Raw genomic sequence first — 21,587 nt, forward strand, 5'->3', positions numbered from 1 at the left:
TTCTTTTTACGTTATCTTTGTTGTACACATATGTAAGAGGTACATCCTGATCCAATCCACAGTCAGCTAAAAATTGAGCTGCGTCGACATTGGAGGGTAAACAAGCCCTCAGCAATATCTGCCAATCTTTGTTATTGGGCTCTAAAGTGTTTCCTAGGTCTCTGATGTATTTTTGGCTAGCAACTAAGTCTTTTCTGGGGTCAGGGAATTCAGACACTATGGTCCTTAATTCCATTCGGGAAAACGGGCTGTACATGGCAATGTTCCTAACAGGAGTGACTCCTGAAGTGTCCGTTTTCCCATTTGGCACTACTATTACCTTAACAGGATTAAGTCTAGCAACATCATTCTGTGTAGATTCTACAGCCTGTGGTGAAACAGTTTCAGCATAGTGTATGGTGCCGTACTTACCCGTTGATACGACCTCACCTGTCCCTCCGCTAGGGGGCTTTGTTACTAATCTTATGGGTTGGGCCGTGCCTACTGTTGTTTCTGATATGGTGGCTGCTAGAGAGAGCGCCGATATTGTTGCCGATTCGTCCTCTTGATCACACTCCTGGGGAAAGTTCAAAACAGGGTACAACTTGCACGGGTTAATACTTGCATGGGTTAACTTATTAACATTATCCTTAACATTTATACAGTTGCTAAGTGCCTGTTTGTTACCCCCTGATGCGTCATTCTCCGCAACCAATTTCTCTCCTGATATGTATGGTGGCGGCGGGGCCGTGGCTATCAGTTTCCTGATAGGGCCAGATCCCGCCGCCTGAGCCAATCCTCTCTGTATTTCACCCTCCTGTTGCCATAGCTGCAAATAATCATAATGTTTGATTCGTCTCTTTGCTGATTTAATGAGACATATCCTTCTCCTTAAATTTTGCAACACTTCTGGGCTGAAGCTGCCTACTCTTGGGAATTTCTCCCCGTCATGTACAGTCATTCTCTCCCATTCATCACATAAAATTTCTGTGTGTCTTCCGTATTTTTCACACATTACATACCTTGCCGACCCGACTGGTCGGTTTACAGAATCAACCCGAACCGAGGTTGATCGCCCCCTTCCTGAACAACTGGCCCCCATAATTTGCAGGTGTTGCTTGCTCTACCTCTGACCTTTATATCAGGGTCTTCAGCGAACCCTTACAAAAAACCAAAATATTCAAAGATAGGTTGACGGTGAAGTTTACCGAGCACCTCACTCACTCGCCCACGCCGACCAATATGCCCACACACTGATATAGTGCTGGCGTACTCGACCCAGGGCCCCTATTAACCTTCGTTTACTGGAACATGTAGGTATGATCCGAAGAGCATTAACCCTTTCCAGTAAAGGTGGGGTTGTCGGATAGTTCTAGAGTGACCAGCGAACTTCCCTTTTTGAAAAAATAAAAAATTACACAAATCACGTTAGAATGTACAAATAGCGTTTGTGACCGGGTTTGTACACAAATGGTACTGGTCAGGTTACTAACTAATGCACACAATTACGTGCGGTACAGTCGTTCAGCACATAAGCAACTAATCTTATGTACGGAGCGACCAGTGGAATCGACATTCGGCAGCTGCGAATTCCTTCAGCCTGAGCTTTATTGGCCTATATGGGTGTTGCACCAACCCTTCTTGGTGTTGTGCCTTGTCTCTATAGCGGACTTCTTTGTACCTAGACCTCCTGGTCTGTTATACGACCTCCTGGTCTGACCTCCTGGTCTGCTATACCTCCTGGTCCGCTACACTCTAATGCTCAAATTTTATGTTTAACCAGAGATGCCTCCCTAGCCACCGTGCATGTCACTTACACGTATGTACCTTCACGAGAACTCGATGATTTCTGTGGTTCAATCCCCAAAATTGTAAAAACAAACACTCACTCACCACATATACACTTTTGTTTCTATTTCTATTTCTGCGCAGAAATTTTCTTTAGACCAGATGTGTTGTAAATTTGGAGAAGGATCTGTTAATTTAAATTTCGGATATTAAAATAGATTTGCGCTACTTATCGCCTGTTGCGTTATTTATCGCCTGTTGCGCTATTTATTGCCTGTTGCGCTATTTATCGCGTTGCCACCTTTTCGCTTGTTAAAAATCAACACTATCGTGTGACTTGAGTTACGTGGGCGTACCCAGACGCTCCGTTGCGTAATTTACGCTGCGTGCGTCGGCCTTTGCGTACGCAAGTCTCAGCCCTTTGTTAGAGACACGTGTACACAAAACCAATGTCCACCGTAACACAATGTACACGTTTATCAATGTAGATGATCCTCGATCCTCTACTGAACCCCACACCAATCTCTCCTTGTACCTTTAGGTAGAGCTGCGTGTGTGCTTTACACTTTATCCCTTAATGCATTACTTTTACACTTTAACTATGAAATAGCGACAAATCTCTCTTAGCACGTTTTATCAATTTATAAAATGGCAAACAGGAGAGTGATATATGAAAATACACGAAAAAGAAATGCAGATATGCGTGTGTGCGTACGCAAGATAGAAATAAACAGTTTTAAAAGACACTAGCGTGTTGTTCTTACCTCCGGTTCCGGATTCCCTCAGCACCCTTTACTAAGCAAAGCAGACGCTTATCCCGTCAGCACTGCGAAGAATATGATCTCCCGCCCTTTGCTGATGGATAATGTCTGCTGAAATTACCTAGCAGAGATATGTGAAGGACAGGACGAGCCGCCAATTGATAAAGCTAAATATTTATCTTATATAAAACCCTTTATGAGGTCTAAGAACACTGGCCCTCATTCCGAGTCGTTCGCTCGGTAATTTTCTTCGCATCGCAGTGAAATTCCGCTTAGTACGCATGCGCAATATTCGCACTGCGACTGCGCCAAGTAATTTTACAATGAAGATAGTATTTTTACTCACGGCTTTTTCTTCGCTCTGGCGAACGTAGTGTGATTGACAGGAAATGGGTGTTACTGGGCGGAAACAGGCCGTTTTATGGGCGTGTGGATAAAAACGCTACCGTTTCCGGAAAAAACGCAGGAGTGGCCGGAGAAACGGGGGAGTGTCTGGGCGAACGCTGGGTGTGTTTATGACGTCAAACCAGGAACGACAAGCACTGAACTGAACGCAGATGCCGAGTAAGTCTGAAGCTACTCTGAAACTGCTAAGTAGTTTGTAATCGCAATATTGCGAATACATCGGTCGCAATTTTAAGAAGCTAAGATACACTCCCAGTAGGCGTAGGCTTAGCGTGAGCAACTCTGCTAAATTCGCCTTGCGAGCGATCAACTCGGAATGAGGGCCACTGTACGCTATTTACGTATGGAGTACCGTAAGGGTACGCACGTTGCGTAACAATCGCTTAGCCGTGGTCGAGACGCTCAAGCGTCACGTTCGCTCACGGCCAAGAGATCACAGGCAGGCACGCTATTGGCTGCCGACTAACGTAATGATTCGCTATAGCGTAGCGGACGCTCGGGACCACGAGGAGATCACCAGCGGCGCAGACGCTCACAATGTTAAACCTTTATATCTAAACCATAAACAACGTATTATACAGCAAAACCTTAGTGTAATGATAGAGTGTAGATGCAACCTTGTGTAGCCTGCTTATCTTAAAAGCTGTTCGAGCGTCACCGACGCTCTGAAAATACTTAACACTATGAGAAATACACAGATACCTGGGCTTAGGGTCCAACGCCTTATATATATATTATGAATGTTATACTTGCAAAAGAATTAATACAATACAAGTCATACACTACAATATAACATAGACTAACTAACCAGATAACTACACAGGAAATACAATACAATACTATTACGTTTAAGAGAATACGAGAGAAAGAGGAGAGAGAGAGAGAGAGAGAGAGAGAGATATGGAGAGATATGGCTCAGAATAACAAGGAAGACAATATGATTGCGGAGAAAAACTTACGCACAAAGGGGAACGATCGCATGCGCCTCTGGACATCCAGCTCCCGATTATCAGCAATGAGAACCGTTGAAGAGTGTGCTGGATGTGATCGGCTTGTCTATTTATGCCCCACACACAATACAATTCAATGGTCCCTACAATCTCATTGTTCATTGGACACAGGAATTCCTCCTCGCATTATAACAAAAGGTCATAGGTTGATTCATACAGGTGGGCTGTGACAATTTCCAACTGCTCAGGTGGGTGGGAAACTAGGTTTCCCGCCGCATGGATAAGTAAGTGCAAATAATAGTAAATGGACATAAACTTCTTATGTCCATAACTATTCGCACGAGCGATTAATTCGCTTCAAACCAACACCGGAATATTGCTAATTAAATACTCTTCCGATGGATACTAAACACCACTGTATTACTCCTGTCTGACCCTTCGTATCAAACAAAGAGGGATTTCTCCGTACCTGAACATTCTACATTAACCAAACTTTCAGAATCTATCAAAGGGACCATGATCTATAAAATACATTATATGGTGAAAATATGTAACGAAAGAGTCGCCCGCTAGACGCATACAATCTCTACCGTAAATGCGCATACCGTGCGCCTGCGGGTGCCCGCAACAGCGAGTATGCGCACGCACGGGAGAGCGCACGCATGCGCAGCAGGGACACATATGAGGTGCAAATATGGCAGTGTGCATAGTGATATTTTTCTGACTTTGACAGTATGAGTATAAGGAGCCTGAGCACTGCGGTGAACGTCTCTCTTCTTATCATGGGTTATGGTCATGACCTCTGGCAGTACTCTCCCAATATAACACAATCCCTCTGAGCTCGGGGCAAGCCACTTGTACACCTTCCTCCCACATATGAAATAGGCATCATCCGGGAGAACATAGGGGACAGAATATGACATCACCATATTACAAACTTTCCAAGTGAAGAAACCAATCCCTAGTTCTCCCACATGCTTAGTACAAGTATCGGGCTGGATGATATGGGCACAATACCCTGGCGATACTTTTTCAACCCACATGGTCTTGCTTCCACGAGTATACCTATACCGAAAATACCTCCCACTGTTGGCTATTTGGCGTACAAGTTCAGAGTCTATGGGTATCCTATCAGCTCTGTGTGAAAAGGTCATTGTCTGGTTATTCCACGTCACTTCCCAATTTCCCGGTTTTTGGTAATTGGAAATATTGAAACATAATAAGGATCTATCTACATGATACTGGTGGAGCTTCAAACTAGGGGGCCTAGAAATATTGAATTTCTTGTCCACCGGTCTCCCACCCCGTAATTCGAGTACCTCATCTATTGCTAAAGGGTATGGTACTAATCCTGACTTGCTCTGACCTTGAGGTACTTATGAGCACACCCAGCATTCTGTCTGGTTTAGGACCTTACCCACTAGTGAGTGGTAATTACTCAACGGATGACGGTCCATGTCAATATTAAGGCTGGACTGACATCTCTGGATGCACCCATCCTCGACTATGTTCTCACAATTCCTACAAATGCAATTTTCCTCAGACAATAACCCTTCACAGTGCCTCCGAGCTCCCTGACTACCAGAGCGCTTTCTGATACCCGCCTTTGCTCGAGTGATGTGTTGCTCCTGAGATTCTACAAATCCATCCTCGCCATCAGAACCCATTCCAGATCCTTGCTCGACCTCTCTGGGACCCTCACCGTAACAGACTGTCCTGGTCAACAACAGGATTAATAGAAAGACCCGAAACGCAGTCTATTGGGGTAAATCCATCTTATTAAGGGGAGAGAAGGGAGACAAGAAGGGGGGGAGAAAGAGAAGAAGAGAAGGAGGGTAGTGGAAGAGGGAAAAAGAAAAAAAAGTGGTGCGACAACCGCCTCTGGTGTTGTTGTTCTCCGCACTCAGGTGCCGTCTCAACAGTCCTGCCTCTCAACCTTCCCGGAACAGACACTCCAGTGATACGATGTTCTCTACACTCTGCTCTTTGTCACGGGTTCTCTTCGGGTCAGCGACCTTCTTACAGTGGAACGAGTGGACCCAAGTCTCTCTTTCGGTAACCTTTAATGCTGTCAGGCTGGTTAGCAAGACTTGGTACGGTCCTTCCCACCTGTAAATGAGGCAACCTCAGCGAAGAAAATGTTGAATCATTACATAATCCCCAGGTTCAATGTCGTGACAATTACTGTTCGGTAGGTCAGGGATCACCAGCTTTAGATTTCTATTTTGATTTCTCAGCTGCTGGCTCATCCCAACCAATTTATTTCACAGTCACTTCATTATTGCATTTCAAATCATCCTGGGGGTCTATCATTACATAAGGTTGTCGACCAAAAAGAATCTCAAAGGATGATAGGTTAAGGGGAGACCTGGGAGTGGTTCTGATGCTGTACAATGCTAGTGGCAAAGCTTCTGGCCACAACAATCCAGTCTCAGCCATCACTTTGCTCAGCTTGTTCTTAATAGTGCTGTTCATTCTCTCCACCTTCGCACTCGCCTGTGGTCGGTATGGAGTATGCAGCTTGCTATTAATTCCCATTAGTTTGCACATAACCTGAAAGACTTCACCTGTAAAATGGGTACCCCTATCGCTTTCAATTATTCTAGGGATACCATATCTACACACAAATTCCTGCACAATTTTCTTTGCAGTGAACGTAGCAGTATTTGTGGCAGCAGGGAACGCTTCTACCCAATTGGAAAATACATCAATACAGACTAACACATATTTTAAATTCCTACAGGGTGGTAACTGTATGAAATCAATTTGTATTACCTGAAAAGGTCCATCTGTCGGAGGGATATGGGATGGCTCTGTTGGTATTGACTTTCCAATATTCTTCCTCAAGCAAGTAAGGCATGTAATTTCTCTCTTACCTGCATGAGAAGAGAATCCTGGCACACACCAGTAGGCTCTCACTAGCTTGCACATACCCTCTTTGCCTAGGTGAGTCAGACTGTGTGCCGCCTCAGCTAGACCTGGAAGATATGCTCTGGGGGCCACTGGCTTACCGTGTACACCTGTCCAGAGTCCTGAGGACTCCTGGCCATACCCCCTTGACCTCCATACCGCCTTTTCCTGTGAAGAACACAAATTTTGCATTTTAATTAATTTTTGTGTGTTGATTGTGTTGAATGTCATCAGTGATGTGATGTTCGTTTGTATGGGGGTGCTGGCTGCTGATTTAGCAGCTTCGTCTGCCCGGCTGTTACCAAGTGAAATTGGGTCTTGGTTGTAAGTATGTGCTTTGCACTTGATAACAGCCACTCTGTCTGGTTCTTGTATCGCTGTTAGAAGCCTTTCTATGTGGGACGCATGCGCTACAGGTGTGCCAGCTGCCGTCATGAAATTTCTGAGGCGCCATAGGGCCCCAAAATCATGCACCACTCCAAAGGCATACCTAGAATCTGTGAATATATTAGCTGACTTACCCTTGGCCAATTCACACGCTCTGGTTAGGGCGACCAGCTCAGCAACTTGTGCTGAGTGCGGTGGGCCCAGGGGTTCAGCTTCTATGATACCTCTGTCGTCTACAACTGCGTATCCAGTACACAAGTCTCCCGATTCTGTCTGTCTGAGGCAACTACCGTCAGTGTAAAAGGTAAAGTCTACGCCTTCCAGTGGGTTGTCACTGATGTCAGGTCTAGCAGTGAAAGTCTGATTCAGGTATTCCATACAATCATGCGTATCAGTCTCTGCACTAAATCCTCCTTCACCATCATTCTTATCCTCCACCCTTTGTGCCTGTCCAGGCACACTTGGCAAGTAAGTTGCAGGATTTAGTGCGCTGCATCTCTTAATGGTGATGTTTACAGGGTCCATCAGTGATAATTCCCATTTTGTAAACCGTGCCGATGAGACATGTCTGGTTTGGGCGGAGTTTAGTAAGGCTGATACTGTATGAGGTGTATGGATGGTCAGGTTGTGTCCTAACACTACGTCTTCGCTTTTACTTACTAGCAAAGCTATCGCTGCAACACTTCGTAAGCATGTGGGGAGAGACCGCGCTACAGTGTCCAACTGTGCACTGTAGTAAGCTACCGGCCTGCTGGCATCACCATGTCTCTGGGTTAAGACACCTGCCACACACCCTGCACTTTCTGTACCGTATAATTCAAAGGGCTTCCCATAATCTGGCATACCTAATGCAGGTGCCTGTGATAGGCACTGTTTGAGTCTCTCAAATGCCAGTTCGGACTCATCTGTGTGCGAGATCCGATCTGGTTTGTTCGAAGAGACCACTTCTTGCAAAGGTAAAGCCAGCATGGAGAACCCTGGGATCCAGTTTCGGCAGTATCCACACATTCCAAGGAAAGTGCGGATCTGTTGCTGGGTTTGTGGCAGAGTCATGTCGCAAATCGCCTGTATTCTATCAGTGGTGAGATGTCTAAGTCCTTGAGTCAAGCAATGTCCCAAATATTTTACCCTGGTCTGGCACCACTGCAACTTATCCTTAGAAACCTTGTGTCCTGTATGAGAAAGATGAAACAGAAGCTGTTTCGTGTCTTTCGAGGACGATTCGAGTGAATCAGAACACAACAATAAGTCATCGACATACTGTATTAGCACTGATCCACTCTCAGGTCGAAAGGATTCTAAACAGTCATGCAAAGCCTGGGACTAAATACTTGGGCTGTCAATGAAACCTTGGGGGAGACGAGTCCAGGTGTACTGTACTCCCCTGTATGTAAATGCAAAGAGGTATTGGCTGTCAGGGTGCAGAGGGACAGAAAAGAAGGCAGAACAGAGGTCAATGACAGTGAAAAATTTTGCAGTAGAGGGAATTTGCGTGAGGATGACAGCTGGATTGGGCACTACGGGGAATTGGCTCTCAACTATCTTGTTTATCCCCCTTAGATCCTGCACTAGCCTGTAACCCCTCCCCCCACTCTTTTTCACAGGGAAGATGGGACTATTGCCCGTGCTGGACGTCCTGACTAGTATGCCCTGTTGTAGCAACCGCTCTATGACGGGGTACACTCCTAATTTTACCTCTTGCTTCAGAGGATACTGGGGGATTTTTGGAGCTATCCTACCGTCTTTTACTTTCACTACTACCGGAGCTACATTCGCCATCAATCCAGTGTCTTGTCCATCTTTGGTCCAAAGGGAACCTGGTATTTGTGAGATCATTTCCTCTACCTTTGCTGGACACTTGTCTATAACAGCAGAATGCGACATTAGCCTTTGAGGGGTGTCTAATATATCTTGTACTTCCTGAACGTGATTCTCAGGTATATCCAAGAAGACACCCTCAGGAGTACAGTATATGACACACCGCATTTTACACAATAAATCTCTTCCAAGCAGGTTAGTCGGAGCCGCTGCAGCCAGCTAAAAAGAATGCTTGGTTTGCAAGGGCCCTATAGTAATCTCTGCAGGTCTACTCAAAGGGTAGTGTTGCACTGTTCCTGTTACTCCCATTGCCGCAATTGTTTTACCCGTGGTTTTTATACCTACAGTCAAATTTAACACTGAACTGGCCGCCCCTGTGTCTACAAGAAAAGGTAATGGTAGCATCAACCGTGACCTCAGGTTCACTACCAAGGCTAGCAATCAACTTCACTGGCTGCAGACTACAGGTGTGGCCCAACCCCTATTGTGTGGTGAGACCCTCCCACAGCGCACTGGCAGCTACAATATGTGAGGGGGGTAGCTGAGAATTTTCAGAGGTCTGCCAGTCCCTCCTAGGAGGGTAACTCCTTGTTTCCCCTGCGTGTGGCTCGTAACTTCTCCTATGCGGTCCCTGATTCCAATTATGTGTATTGTAGTGTGGTTCATATCCTGGTCTAGGGGGTCGGTATACATTATGTGAACCTTTATTCCTACATTCCCTTGAGTAATGTCCTACCTTGTGACAATTATAGCATGTTGCTTCACGTGACTTACCATCAGGGGTTTGGGGTTTCGGCTGATGTCGCTTTGTGGTAAGTGCACCTATACTTACAGTCATCAGTTTTTCCCCCTGTAACTCCCTGTGTTTAATGATGTTGCTATCATGCTCGACAGCGGACTCTCTCAATGCAGCCACTGAGATACCTCTCCAGTTTGGTAGAGAGGTCTCTGTATCCTTGTCCTCAGTGTGTCCTTCAACCCGTCCATTAATACAGAAACGGCTACCTGCCTGTGATGTGCATTGTCCTTAATATCCTCAACCCCAGTGTATCTAGCCATTTCCTGCAGTGCTCGATGGAAATATTCAGATGCCATTTCACCTTCTTTTTGTCTTATGGAAAAGATTTTATTCCATTTGACAACAGTAGGGAAATATACTCCTAATTGCAGATTGATTTGCCGTACATTCTCCTGAGTGTACTCCTCAGTGAGAGGTACCTCTGCGTCTAGGTTACAATCAGTTATGAACTTCGCGGGGTCAATATTGGAGGGTAAACATACCCGTAGCACTATTCGCCAATCTTTGTTTGTGGGTTCGGTGGCGTTACCTAACTCTTTAATGAACCTCTGGCATGCGACTGGATCTTTTCTGGGATCAGGAAATTCTGACATAATTGACCTTAATTCTGTCCGGGACCAGGGACAATGCATGGCAATGTTCCTGACAGGAGTTACTCCCTGAGCGTCAGTCTTCCCATTGGGGACTGCGATCACCCTGACAGGATTTAATTCAATTACATCATTCTGGTTTGATTCTACAATGTGGGGTGCTATGGTTTCTGCATAATGTACGGTACCGTACTTACCTTTGGACACTACCTCACTTATCCCTCCGCTAGGGGGCCTGACTACTGCTCTTGTTGGTTGGGCTGTGCCCACCTGAGTGTCTTGTATGGTGGCTGCTAGAGAGAGTGCCGATATCGTGCTGGGCTCATCTTCCTGCTCGCAGTCCTGGGGAAAATTTAAAATGGGATACAACTGGCAAGGGTTAGCATTAGTACATTTATCAATTACACTCTTATCTTGTACCAATGTGCCATTGTCTGTAGCCACTTTCTCCCCCACAATATGCGGTGGTGGTGGTGCGGTCGCCATTATTTTCCCGCTAGGTTTCGAACCTGCTGCGCGAGCTAATTCTCTTTGTATATCCCCCTCTTGCTGCCATAAATTTAAACAATCTGTATGTCTAATCCTTTGTTTTCTGGATTTTATTAGACATATCCTTATCCTTAAATTCTGCAATACCTCTGGTTCAAAACTGCCCACTTTAGGGAATGGTATCCTATCTTTGTCAGTCATACGTACCCATTCAGACAAAAAGTCTTCAGTGTGTGATCCATATTTACCACACATAACAAACCTCGCTGACCCCTTGGGCCGCGGCACCTCAACCTGAACCCTGGTTAAACGTCCACCGCTTGTGCAATTGGATCCCATCGCGGACTTTTTCCTATTACGCAATACCCAATGCACAATACGAATAGACGGTGAAAATTCTTAAAGCGCTTCCACCCACTCCTTCTCCACCGGGTACCACGACTCACTCCAAGAATGACCACCGCATACCCAGTGAGGTCCCTATCTGATTTCTATTCACTGGAAGTGTTTAGGAGTGACTCACCTATTTCCAGTGAATATACACCGTTGGAGATTTTCCTGAGAGAGACCAGCGAAAACGCCCTACACACTTATACACAAATCACACTTGCGTATGCTCAAACAGTGCTAATGGTACCGCGATTTTATGCAAAGCACGTAAAGGGGTATCCAGTTGCGCTATATATATCGCATCCACAAATGCGCGGTCCAATCGCACAGCATATAGGTACTTGTTACCTATCTGCCGTACGATCACGGGTCGTTGTACAAACTGGGACCCTCAGTCTGGAGCGTAATACCAAAAACCTTTTAACTTCAATACTTTGCAATACAATGCACTATCACGCTCCTTTACAAATCACCTCACGATTTGCGTTTTAAACCTTATACTAACGTGAGTCAGCCGCCTCACGCCACCAAGTCTCCACTCACTTGATGTACCGCACAACGGGATCCCGAATTCCGGGGTTCAAATTTCCACTCGCTCCTACGTTCGCTCACTCAAATACACTTTGGTTTTTCTGTACAGAAAATTATCATTCATTCAGACAAGCAGTTTTACTCCCAGAGGCAATACAGTAAATAAGAGTTTTATACTAAACTTTGGAAACTGGGCAATCTTGTGCTATTGTAGCGTGGCTACTGTCCCACCTTTAAACTAAACGAACTATCGTGTGGTTTTATTATGCGCACACAACGCTACGCAAGCTTGCGTAATTACGCAACCGTGCGTACCTTTACGCTGTCCTCACGTTCCGTACCACGTGTACCAATGTGCGGACGCAATAAAACAACTCACACAATTTCTTTAAATGTGAGCAACATTACCTATAATCGATCACTTAACACGCCACACAGTTTCTTTCTGTATAAACCTTTATAACTAGGCCAGACTGCGTTTGTGTTTTACACTTACTTCCTTAATATTTATATTATGAATCTAGCAATCAGTCCTATGGCAACAATGTGAGCGGGTGTACAAAGAGTATGGGTGTACGCTTTTGTTGTGTACGCATTTGGCGCCAAAAATAAATTCACAGATTTTAAATAGCTTTTTTTCTGTTTACCTTACGAGTTTTACCAGCATCCCTACAAACCATACAGAGCAGACGTCATCTAATCAGCAAATAAGTAGGGTTTCTCAGTGCATCCACCGACCAAGAAAAGTATACGTAGGATACCTGTCCACCCTTTTGCTGATAGGTCACAGCAGACTTAACCTGTTAGGCTGTGGATATGTGGAAAACCGGACGATGCCCCAATTGATAAAGTCGATATATATACAGGAATTAAAAGCTATACCTTCTATACACTCTAAACACACTTTAAACCTTTAGCCGCTGCGGCCGCTATACTTGGTACACACGCTACGTACTTTTTACGCTATTAGTGTACAGAGTCCCATACGATGTACGGACTCTGTGTACAAACGCCGCGCTGACGGTACAATGCACCCGCAGCGCGTACACACCCAATGAATACGCTTTAAACCTTATACAGCAATGCAATGCGCTACTAATACACTTTTAAACCATAGCGGGGAAAGGAAGACACAACACCGATTTGTAGTTAAATCACTGGGTTCCGACACCACAGCGTAATATTGCTGAAAGGGGGTTACAATATATACAATACAATATAAGACAATATAACAGAATAATGGCTACAGTCAATGGTACATACGTGAGTATATTCGCGTGCGCTTCCCGGTCCGGTCCTCCGTAATCTAATAGATAACGTTGTAAGTCTTGTGTCAGACCAGGATGCATCAGGTTTTATTTATACAATTCTTCCAAAAGCAATACAATGGAAACTGTAATCCCTTTGTCCATTGGACACAGGAATGCACTTTTACAGTACAGGAGAGGTCATACGTCGATTTGAATTGGTGGGCGATGTCTGTTCTAACTGCTCTTGTGGGTGGTCTCCTCTGAATTCCCGCCGCATACATAATGTACAGTAAATACAGTTTATATCTATATTCTGCTTCTGCACATAACTATCCGCAGGAACATGCGATCTTCCTCAAACCAACACCGGAATGTTACCCTTAAAATACCCTACAGCTGGATACCAAACACCACCTTATGACCTTGTTCTGTCCTGTTCTATTCTGTAAAGGTGAATACCTTTGTTCTGATACCATTTAAACTGTTGTTATTTTCTGGTGTGGTGCAGGGGGACTATGTGTACATTGTGCACTATTTGGATTAAATATGTAATGTGTTTTGATAGCTCTCCATGCATTCACAAACTCTACCATAAATACCCATACCACGCACTGATGCGCACGACCGCGGGAGCGAACATACGCAAATTGCGAATATGTGCACGCACAGCAGAACAAGTACACGCGTGGAGGCCATCTGTGTGTAGTTTGTACGTGATGTGTGTACTGCAATATTTTTTTACTTTGACAGCAGTTAATACATACAGTTACAGGCCAGCGATACAATTACCATATCTTTCTCATATAAATTCTTCCCTCCATATCACTCTTTCTCTCTCTGTAAATAAATACAGGAACTGGGAAAACAGCATCTCGAACAGCACCCAGGGAAGGACAGAGACTCCTGTGTGTCTCTTCAGCAATGTGCTATCTAGTTTGGGGGAGTGCACACATCTAGTCTAAGGGAGGGAACTTTCTCATTCATGATGAGTCACTGGTCTATTCGTATGCTAACCAGATTCAGCCTTGAAGAAATCAAAAGGGCTGGCCTGAGTTTCCTGTCCACCAACTGCTTGGAAATGTCTATTGTTCTAATTAAAAGTGACTTTAGCTTTCATACATTTAATCATAACTACTCATAGCAATGTCCTACAACTTAATAACAAGTATCAAATGACTCTACACATTAATCTGGTTGCTTTAATACCAAATACGACATGTCTATCTTGCTCTGCTCCAATAATACACATACATGACGTTACTCCATTATATAATTTTAAATCATTATGATGTCTGGCGCTAGATATTATTATAATTATGTGCTGTATGAAATATGTGTCGAATCCATCTCTGTGGCATGTCTGTGTAAATGCGTGTGTTACCATACATTGCTGTGCGTATTTGCAAGCTTAGCAACTCATATGTGGGGAATCTGTATGTTCTTTCTGTGTAATATTTTTGACCTCGACAGTCCACCCTTTGGCAGTAAACAATAACTGCCATCAATTATTAACATAAGAGAAAAAAAATATTTCAGACAATAATCGGTGACCTAGACACAAGTATGTATTCATTTCGCAAATCAGATGTTTGACCATATTTGGGGAAGACAGGGAGTAGGACGAGACATCCTCTATATGCACTCGGCGGTCACGGGACCACTGGTTGGGTGTGGGACAACATTCAACCTATAGAGTATGCTGGGACTGTGCTTTGGCCTATAATGTCTGATTTGGACGAACATTTCACACATACATGAACCTACGTCTTTGTACACTGATGTTTGGATTCGATTGAGGTTCTGCTGGGTAGATGAAGAAGACACAAACAAATCGTGAAAGTGACATATAAAATTTTCATGATCTACATATTACTATCCTTTTCTGAACATTGTTTCCATTTCTGGAACGTATGCTAGGTCTGTTTAATAATTGAACAAGGGTTATAAGTAGTGTCCTTCCTAAATAACATAAACCTTCGGAGTTCGGGGAGAGCCACTCATAAACCTTTCTTCCACATATATTAATAAGCTCTTTATCTGCAATGTGTGAATAGCCATTGTCTGATTGTTCCTGATTACCTCCGAACTCACTAACTACTAGACCTTTGATTTTTCTCTGGCTTTAACAAACTGATTGGCTAATCCTGGGATCCTATAAGGAAATCACTCCTTCCACCAGAACCAGTTCCAGTCCCACACTCGACTCCTCATAAAAAACCTCGCAAAAATAGAATGTCCTGAAAAACAATTTTGTCAGCGGGAAAGAGAGAAAAGAGAAATAGAACAAAACAACTCTTGTCCATAGCAAATCAATTACAATGACTGGTCTTTCTGTGATCCTTTAGCACGCTCAGGTAGTGTTCAACAGTGCCGCCTCTCAGTCTTCACGGAACAGAGTCTCTGGTGATACTTTTGCGATCTCACTCCATTTACGAGTTCCTTCCGGACTACCGACTTTTCTGCAATGGGAATCGTGGACCCAAGTCTCTCTCTCGGCTACTTTCACTGGGATAGTGTTGTCAACAAAACTTGGTACGGTCCTTCCCACCTGTCTATTAGGCAACCTGAGCGTAAGAACAATCACACAGTCTCTTGGTTCACAATCAAGACAGTTAGTATTTGGCATACCAGCAATCAACAGTTTCAAGTTCTTTTGTCAAGTTCTCAAATGCTGGCTCATCTCGATAAAGTACTGTACTGTCACCTCATTGGTGTATTTCTGATCATTGTGCGGATCAATCATGACATGGGGTTGTCTTCCAAAAAAACACAAAAGACACAAATACCAAAACAAAAACAAATTTCGAAGAGGGTGATTCGTTAAGTGAAGATCTGGGAGTGGTTACGATGCTACATAATACTAGTAGCAGTATCTATGATCACTATAGTACAATTTCAAGCTTTGCTCCTACTACAATTTTTCTTTGCGGTAAACACAGCAGCATCCGTGGTGGCAGGAAATGCCTCTACCCAGTTTGAGAAAACATCAGTGCACACCAATACATAACAATAATTCCTAAAGGGTGTTAACTGTACGAAGTCATTGTGTGTTTGCAATGTAGAGTACCATGAGCATAACTCAAAAAAAAAAAAAACATTAGAGGAGAGAAAGAAGAAGAAAATGAAAAAGAAAATGTCAGGTTTGCCATTCACCAACAGGCATATCAGTGTCTATACAAAATTTCCCTTCACCAGTATTCTCATCCTTCCTCCACCCTTTGTGCATGACAAGGCACACTGCAGTAATACTGGTGTCATCCTTCTGTTGGGATATACTGGGTTTGGGCAGAAACTCTGAAGGACCTAGGCATGTGGAGTTTGAACTGTAATTGGGTCCATGTATTGTACCACCCTGTGTGAACGCAAAAGATGAAGAGGAAACTGTGGAAAAACAGAATAGAGGTTGGTGACAGATGAGTTTGTAGAGGTGGAGAAGATTTTATAAAAATTTGACAACTGGATTGGGCACTACGGAGAAGTGATTTCCTACTTGGTCTACTCCCCTTAAAAAAATTCTGTGTTTGTTGTATCGCTATTGGGACTATCCCAGCCATCAATCCAGTGTCCTGTCCATCCTAAGTTCATAGGGAACCCGGTATCTGTGAGATGATTTCCTCTACCTGTGATGGACATGCATCTAGAACAGTGAAATGTAACATTAGTCTTCGTGGGTGTCTAACATACTTTGTACTTCCTGAGTGGGAGCACATTATATGTTTATCATATCTAACAAAGCTCCTGTTAAGTTAATCAGGGGCCATTTCCGCTAGGAAAAAGAAGCAAAAGTTTAGAGGCCCCATCTTAACCCCAGCAAGTTTTGTCATAGTGTTGCATATATTCCGTTCTTCCCATTAACCGAATCTGTGTTTTCTATATGGCTCGTGATTCCTTACTATATGTCCCTTGGTCCCGTCTATATGTTTAATAATGTGGCTTGTGTTTTCTGTCTAGGGGGTCTATATTGACTAAGTTCCTACTACTCCTACAATCTCTGGCAAAATGCCCTTCCTTCCTACAAGTGTAACATATTATTGACCTGTGTGCCTGTATGTGCCTGTATACTTACCGTCCTCAACCTCTTCACCTGTTGTTCTCTGCGCCTAGCACTATTCTTGTGATGTTCAATAGCACACTCTCTAAGATAAGCTACTGTGACCCCTTTCCAATTTGGTAAAGAAGTCTGCACCCTGACCCTCAATGCCTTATTGAGCCCGTCCATTAGCACAGAGACAGCTACCTCCCATTTGCCAAATTAGTATTTACCAGCGATCTTATCCAGACGGAGAGTTTTCTATTACTGCAAAAGACAAAAAAAAAAAGTTTAACAAGCTTCTAGGTCATGCAAAGTATTCACTCAATCTTTCTCATCCCGTATTAAGGGTCTGTACATGGTCCAACAAACATTTCCAAGCTCATCTTGACTAGGGGCATTACTTGGAATTAATACTTCTTATATGGTAACTAAAGGAAATACCCGGGGGTTACCCTGTCTCTGTCCGCTTTCCTACTGGCAAATACTAATGTGCGGACAGGTTTTTCTTCATTTCTGACGTTACTTTCTTGATTTTTTTATTTTATTTTTGGGTTTTACTATATATGTACACGAATGATACCATACTTACCAGTTCCACTGGTCTTAGCCACTTCCCCCGTAGGCTACTACTCTTCTTTTACCGGTTGGATACTCCTCTGAGTGCATGAGAAATGGCTGAAACAGGTCGCCTTTTCCTCCTAAATAAAACTTCAACATTCATTAGTACATATATAGGTTACAGTCATATTTTTCATATATTTTTTTTTTTAAAACTTGACAGGTGAGCAATAAATTCAAGCGGACAGTGGTGGCCCCCCTCCCAACCCAAGGCCGCCAGGATAGCAGTGATTTCAACAGCATAAACATCAGCGCAACATGAAATGTGTAGCACAGTCTTAATGTTTGTAATAACAATAGTGAACCATAATGACTCATAACTCTATTTTCTAACATTTTCCTAACAACCAAAACCATGGTGGGCACCAACTAGGTCTAGTGGGGCGCACACAAAATATTAACAAAGCAATTACTAAATTAGTAAAAGTAGATACTTATAGTAAATTACAGTATGAACTATGGGAGAAGAATAAAAAAGACAAATAATTGGCAAACACACATCCGCCCGAGGCGGGAGTACCCGAACCGGTCAACCCATGGCACCTCACCGACAGATACCCTAATTAACAGGCGACTTTGATGGGGATTTGTGAGTCAGAAAGCGAGATCTCGCCACTTCCGGGTCTGTGTAAAACATTTGATTACCATTCTCTGAGACCCGCAGTTTGGCTGGGTATAACAAGGCAAACCTGATATTTTTACTATGTAAATGGGAACAAACGTCAGAGAATTCCTTTCTTTTCTGAGCCACTGCAGCTGAGAAGTCTTGAAATATCAAGATCTTGTGACCCTTGTCTAACAATTCTCTAGTTTTACGATAATCTGTGAGAACCTGTTCTTTGGCCCTATAGTCTAGGTAGCGAGCAATGACCGGGCGGGAGCGCTTCCGCGCTCCATCCTGCATCGCCCCCAGCCTGTGAACTCTTTTGAGATGCGGGATTTCCATATCGTCTAGGATTCCCAACGAATTTGGGAGGTCCGTAGAAAGATATGAGGAGAGGGCTTGGCCCGTCAAGGACTCCGGAATATCTATAAAGCGAAGGTTATTCCTACGAGATCTATTTTTGCAGGTCCTCAACTTTTTCCTGCAGTTGTTGTATATATTTATATTGGGATGATATCCCCTCCTCACAGGATTGGACCAAGTCCTCAGTTTTACCCAGTCTCATTTTCCAATGCAGTAAGATGCGTCGCATGTGAGTCTATGTGAGCCAAACCCGTTTCTAAGCGGGCCTGTAGGTCGTCAAATCGCTTATCAAGCAAGGGCATAAGGAAATCTGAAATCTCTTTTGCCGTCAGGGGGAAGGGGGGTTTATCACTAGGTAAGCTAGGTGATTCCGACCCACATCCATACGGGGAGGGTGGACCTGATTTAGGGGGGGCCTCTTTCCCCTTCCCTGCTTTATAAGAGGTGTTGGATTGTTTCGGAGGCATGGTCTTGTCGAGGTATTTGTCCATACCCCAGAGAGTGAAATGTGGAACAATCAACGTCTCCTACAAATAGTGTTCCCCCAGATATAGGCAGTGGTGGAAAAACAGAGGTGATTACATATAAAGCTCGGGCGGAGGTGTTAAACCAAATCTTATTATCTAGAGCATACCGCAACCAGCGAGAAAACCCATGAAACAGCCCCGACAACAAACTACGGTAATTCTCGGCTGAGGCGAAAACATATATCTAGGAACAATATGATATGTCAAGCAATACGGAATAGAGTATCTGAATGAAAATAACAAACGTCACATGATGGTATAAGAAAAATAACAAATGGTACATAAAGGTTGCTTCAGGAGCCAGCAAAGCTGAATATATGGCTAAAGCAATCAAAGAGACACAGGAGAAGAATGCAATCTCTCTGTGAGTCTCCTAACAAGGAATTACTGGGTGGCACTATTCCGTCTGTTGCAGCATTATGCAAGCTGCACAACCCTTAACGCAGAGTCAGGTGATATGATTCCCCTTGTATAGCAGACAGAGCCTAAGCCCGGCAATCAGGGGAATGATATATATATATATATATATATATATATATAGAGTCCTCCTCTGGGAGCGGAATGTCTCGATTTAGTCCCAGCCGGTGCTATGCAGTGTCAGAAGAAACAGTAGGCACTCCGACAAGGGCCACGGCAACACGGTAGACCAGTCCCTTCCGTTGATATATAAGGGGCTCTCAAAAAAGGGGGGAGAAGGAAAGAGAGGAGCAAGTGAGGGTAGCTTTTGGTCAAGGAGTAGAGGGATGTTTTGCAGGGGGGAAAGGTTCACACAGGAGGGGGGGCGGTACCAAGTGGGGGGCAATGTAGAAGAAGAGAGGGGAGATTGTTAGTAAAAGGCAGTAGTGGGGACAAACAATATTAGTACCTGGGGTAGTTTGTATACAAAAGAGAGAGAACAAAGTTGCCTTTTTGTGATGCACACTACTAATAATAAAAATTAACTTTTAATTTGTATCAATAAAATCGTTGCGAAATATAAGGTAAAATATAAAGGGATGAAAAGATAGAAAGAGTCTTTAAAATATATGACTTCCTGCACACAGGGCGTCCGCTAGGCTATAGGTTCTGTATGCCTGTATAGTGTACAAATATCTGTACGTCTCTCCGTATTTATAGGTAGACGTTATGTAATCTCCGGCAGTGATTCGAATCTTATTTCGTGTTGATAAGCAAATACGCAGATGCTAGCAATTCATATCTTGTTCTCTATTGTCTTTATTGGCATATTGTGTGATTTCTAAGGATGTTTATATATTGTTTATTGCTCTTATATTTTCAGTGTGGCTGTTATAGGTCATATATAGCAGAATAGGCTGCCACTCAGTCCATGTGTAGGATAAACACTGTGCTGATCTCTAAAAAAATCAATCTGCACGTAGAAAGAGCCATAAAGTGTCGGTCTCTTTAATTGTGTCGCTAGAAGATCAGAAAGGATTCAGTGTTGTATAACAGTTTAACTGTGACTCATATATTTACTCCTTATTGTAATCCCTTCATCCCTTTATATTTTACCTTATATTTCGCAACGGTTTTATTGATACAAATTAAAAGTTAATTTTTATTATTAGTAGTGTGCATCACAAAAAGGCAACTTTGTTCTCTCTCTTTTGTATACATATTACCCTATTTTGCCTGTGGTAGCACCCCCCAGTGAAGACAATTCACATGAACAAAATTTAAAAATTTAAAAATTTAAGGGGGCTATTTAGAAGAAATAGAAACGACTTGTGCGACCTTTTCTCTCTGTGTTTAATCATACCTGGGGTAGTTGCATGGCCCTGCGGATGAGCAATAATAGCAGCAGGCAGCAGGTCATCTCCAGGAACACCAGCGAAGGCCTTGAGGGTCGCAGCTTTAAGGTCCCTTGAATATCAGCTGTATGGACGGGCAGTCTCAGCGGTACAAGTATAGAAGGGGCACCATAGGAATCAGGAGCACGTCTGGACGGACACACAGCCGCTCGGCAGGTATACTCTCCCGCCGGCTCCCGCGGTCATCCACCAGGGCACGAGTCAGGTCGGGCAGCAGCAGCTCCAGCCAGTGAAGCGTCTGTGGCAGTGTGAGCGGTCAGCCGCGGCAATCCCCGCAGGCACCCCCAGCAGCACAGAGTCAGGCGCGTCACATAGGCCCCGGAGGAATCCGCTGTGTTTGTGGAGCGGTCGGTCTGGCGGCAAGGGGGCGGCTCGCGCCACGCCCCGATCCACAATACGGGGAGGCAGGAAGGCTTTCCAACAGATAGCAGCTCCGTACGTGGTGGGAGATCCAGGAGTGGTGTCACGGCAGGGGAAACTTCCGCCGACGGTTCAGGCCTCCAGAGCCCAGCCCCGGGGACCCACGGCCGGAGACTCAGCCAGTGATGGTGGAGATGCCGCCCCACAATGCAGGTATTGAGTAA

This window comes from Pseudophryne corroboree, chromosome 5 (genome assembly GCF_028390025.1).
Source record: "Pseudophryne corroboree isolate aPseCor3 chromosome 5, aPseCor3.hap2, whole genome shotgun sequence".
NCBI classification, from domain to species: domain Eukaryota; kingdom Metazoa; phylum Chordata; class Amphibia; order Anura; family Myobatrachidae; genus Pseudophryne; species Pseudophryne corroboree.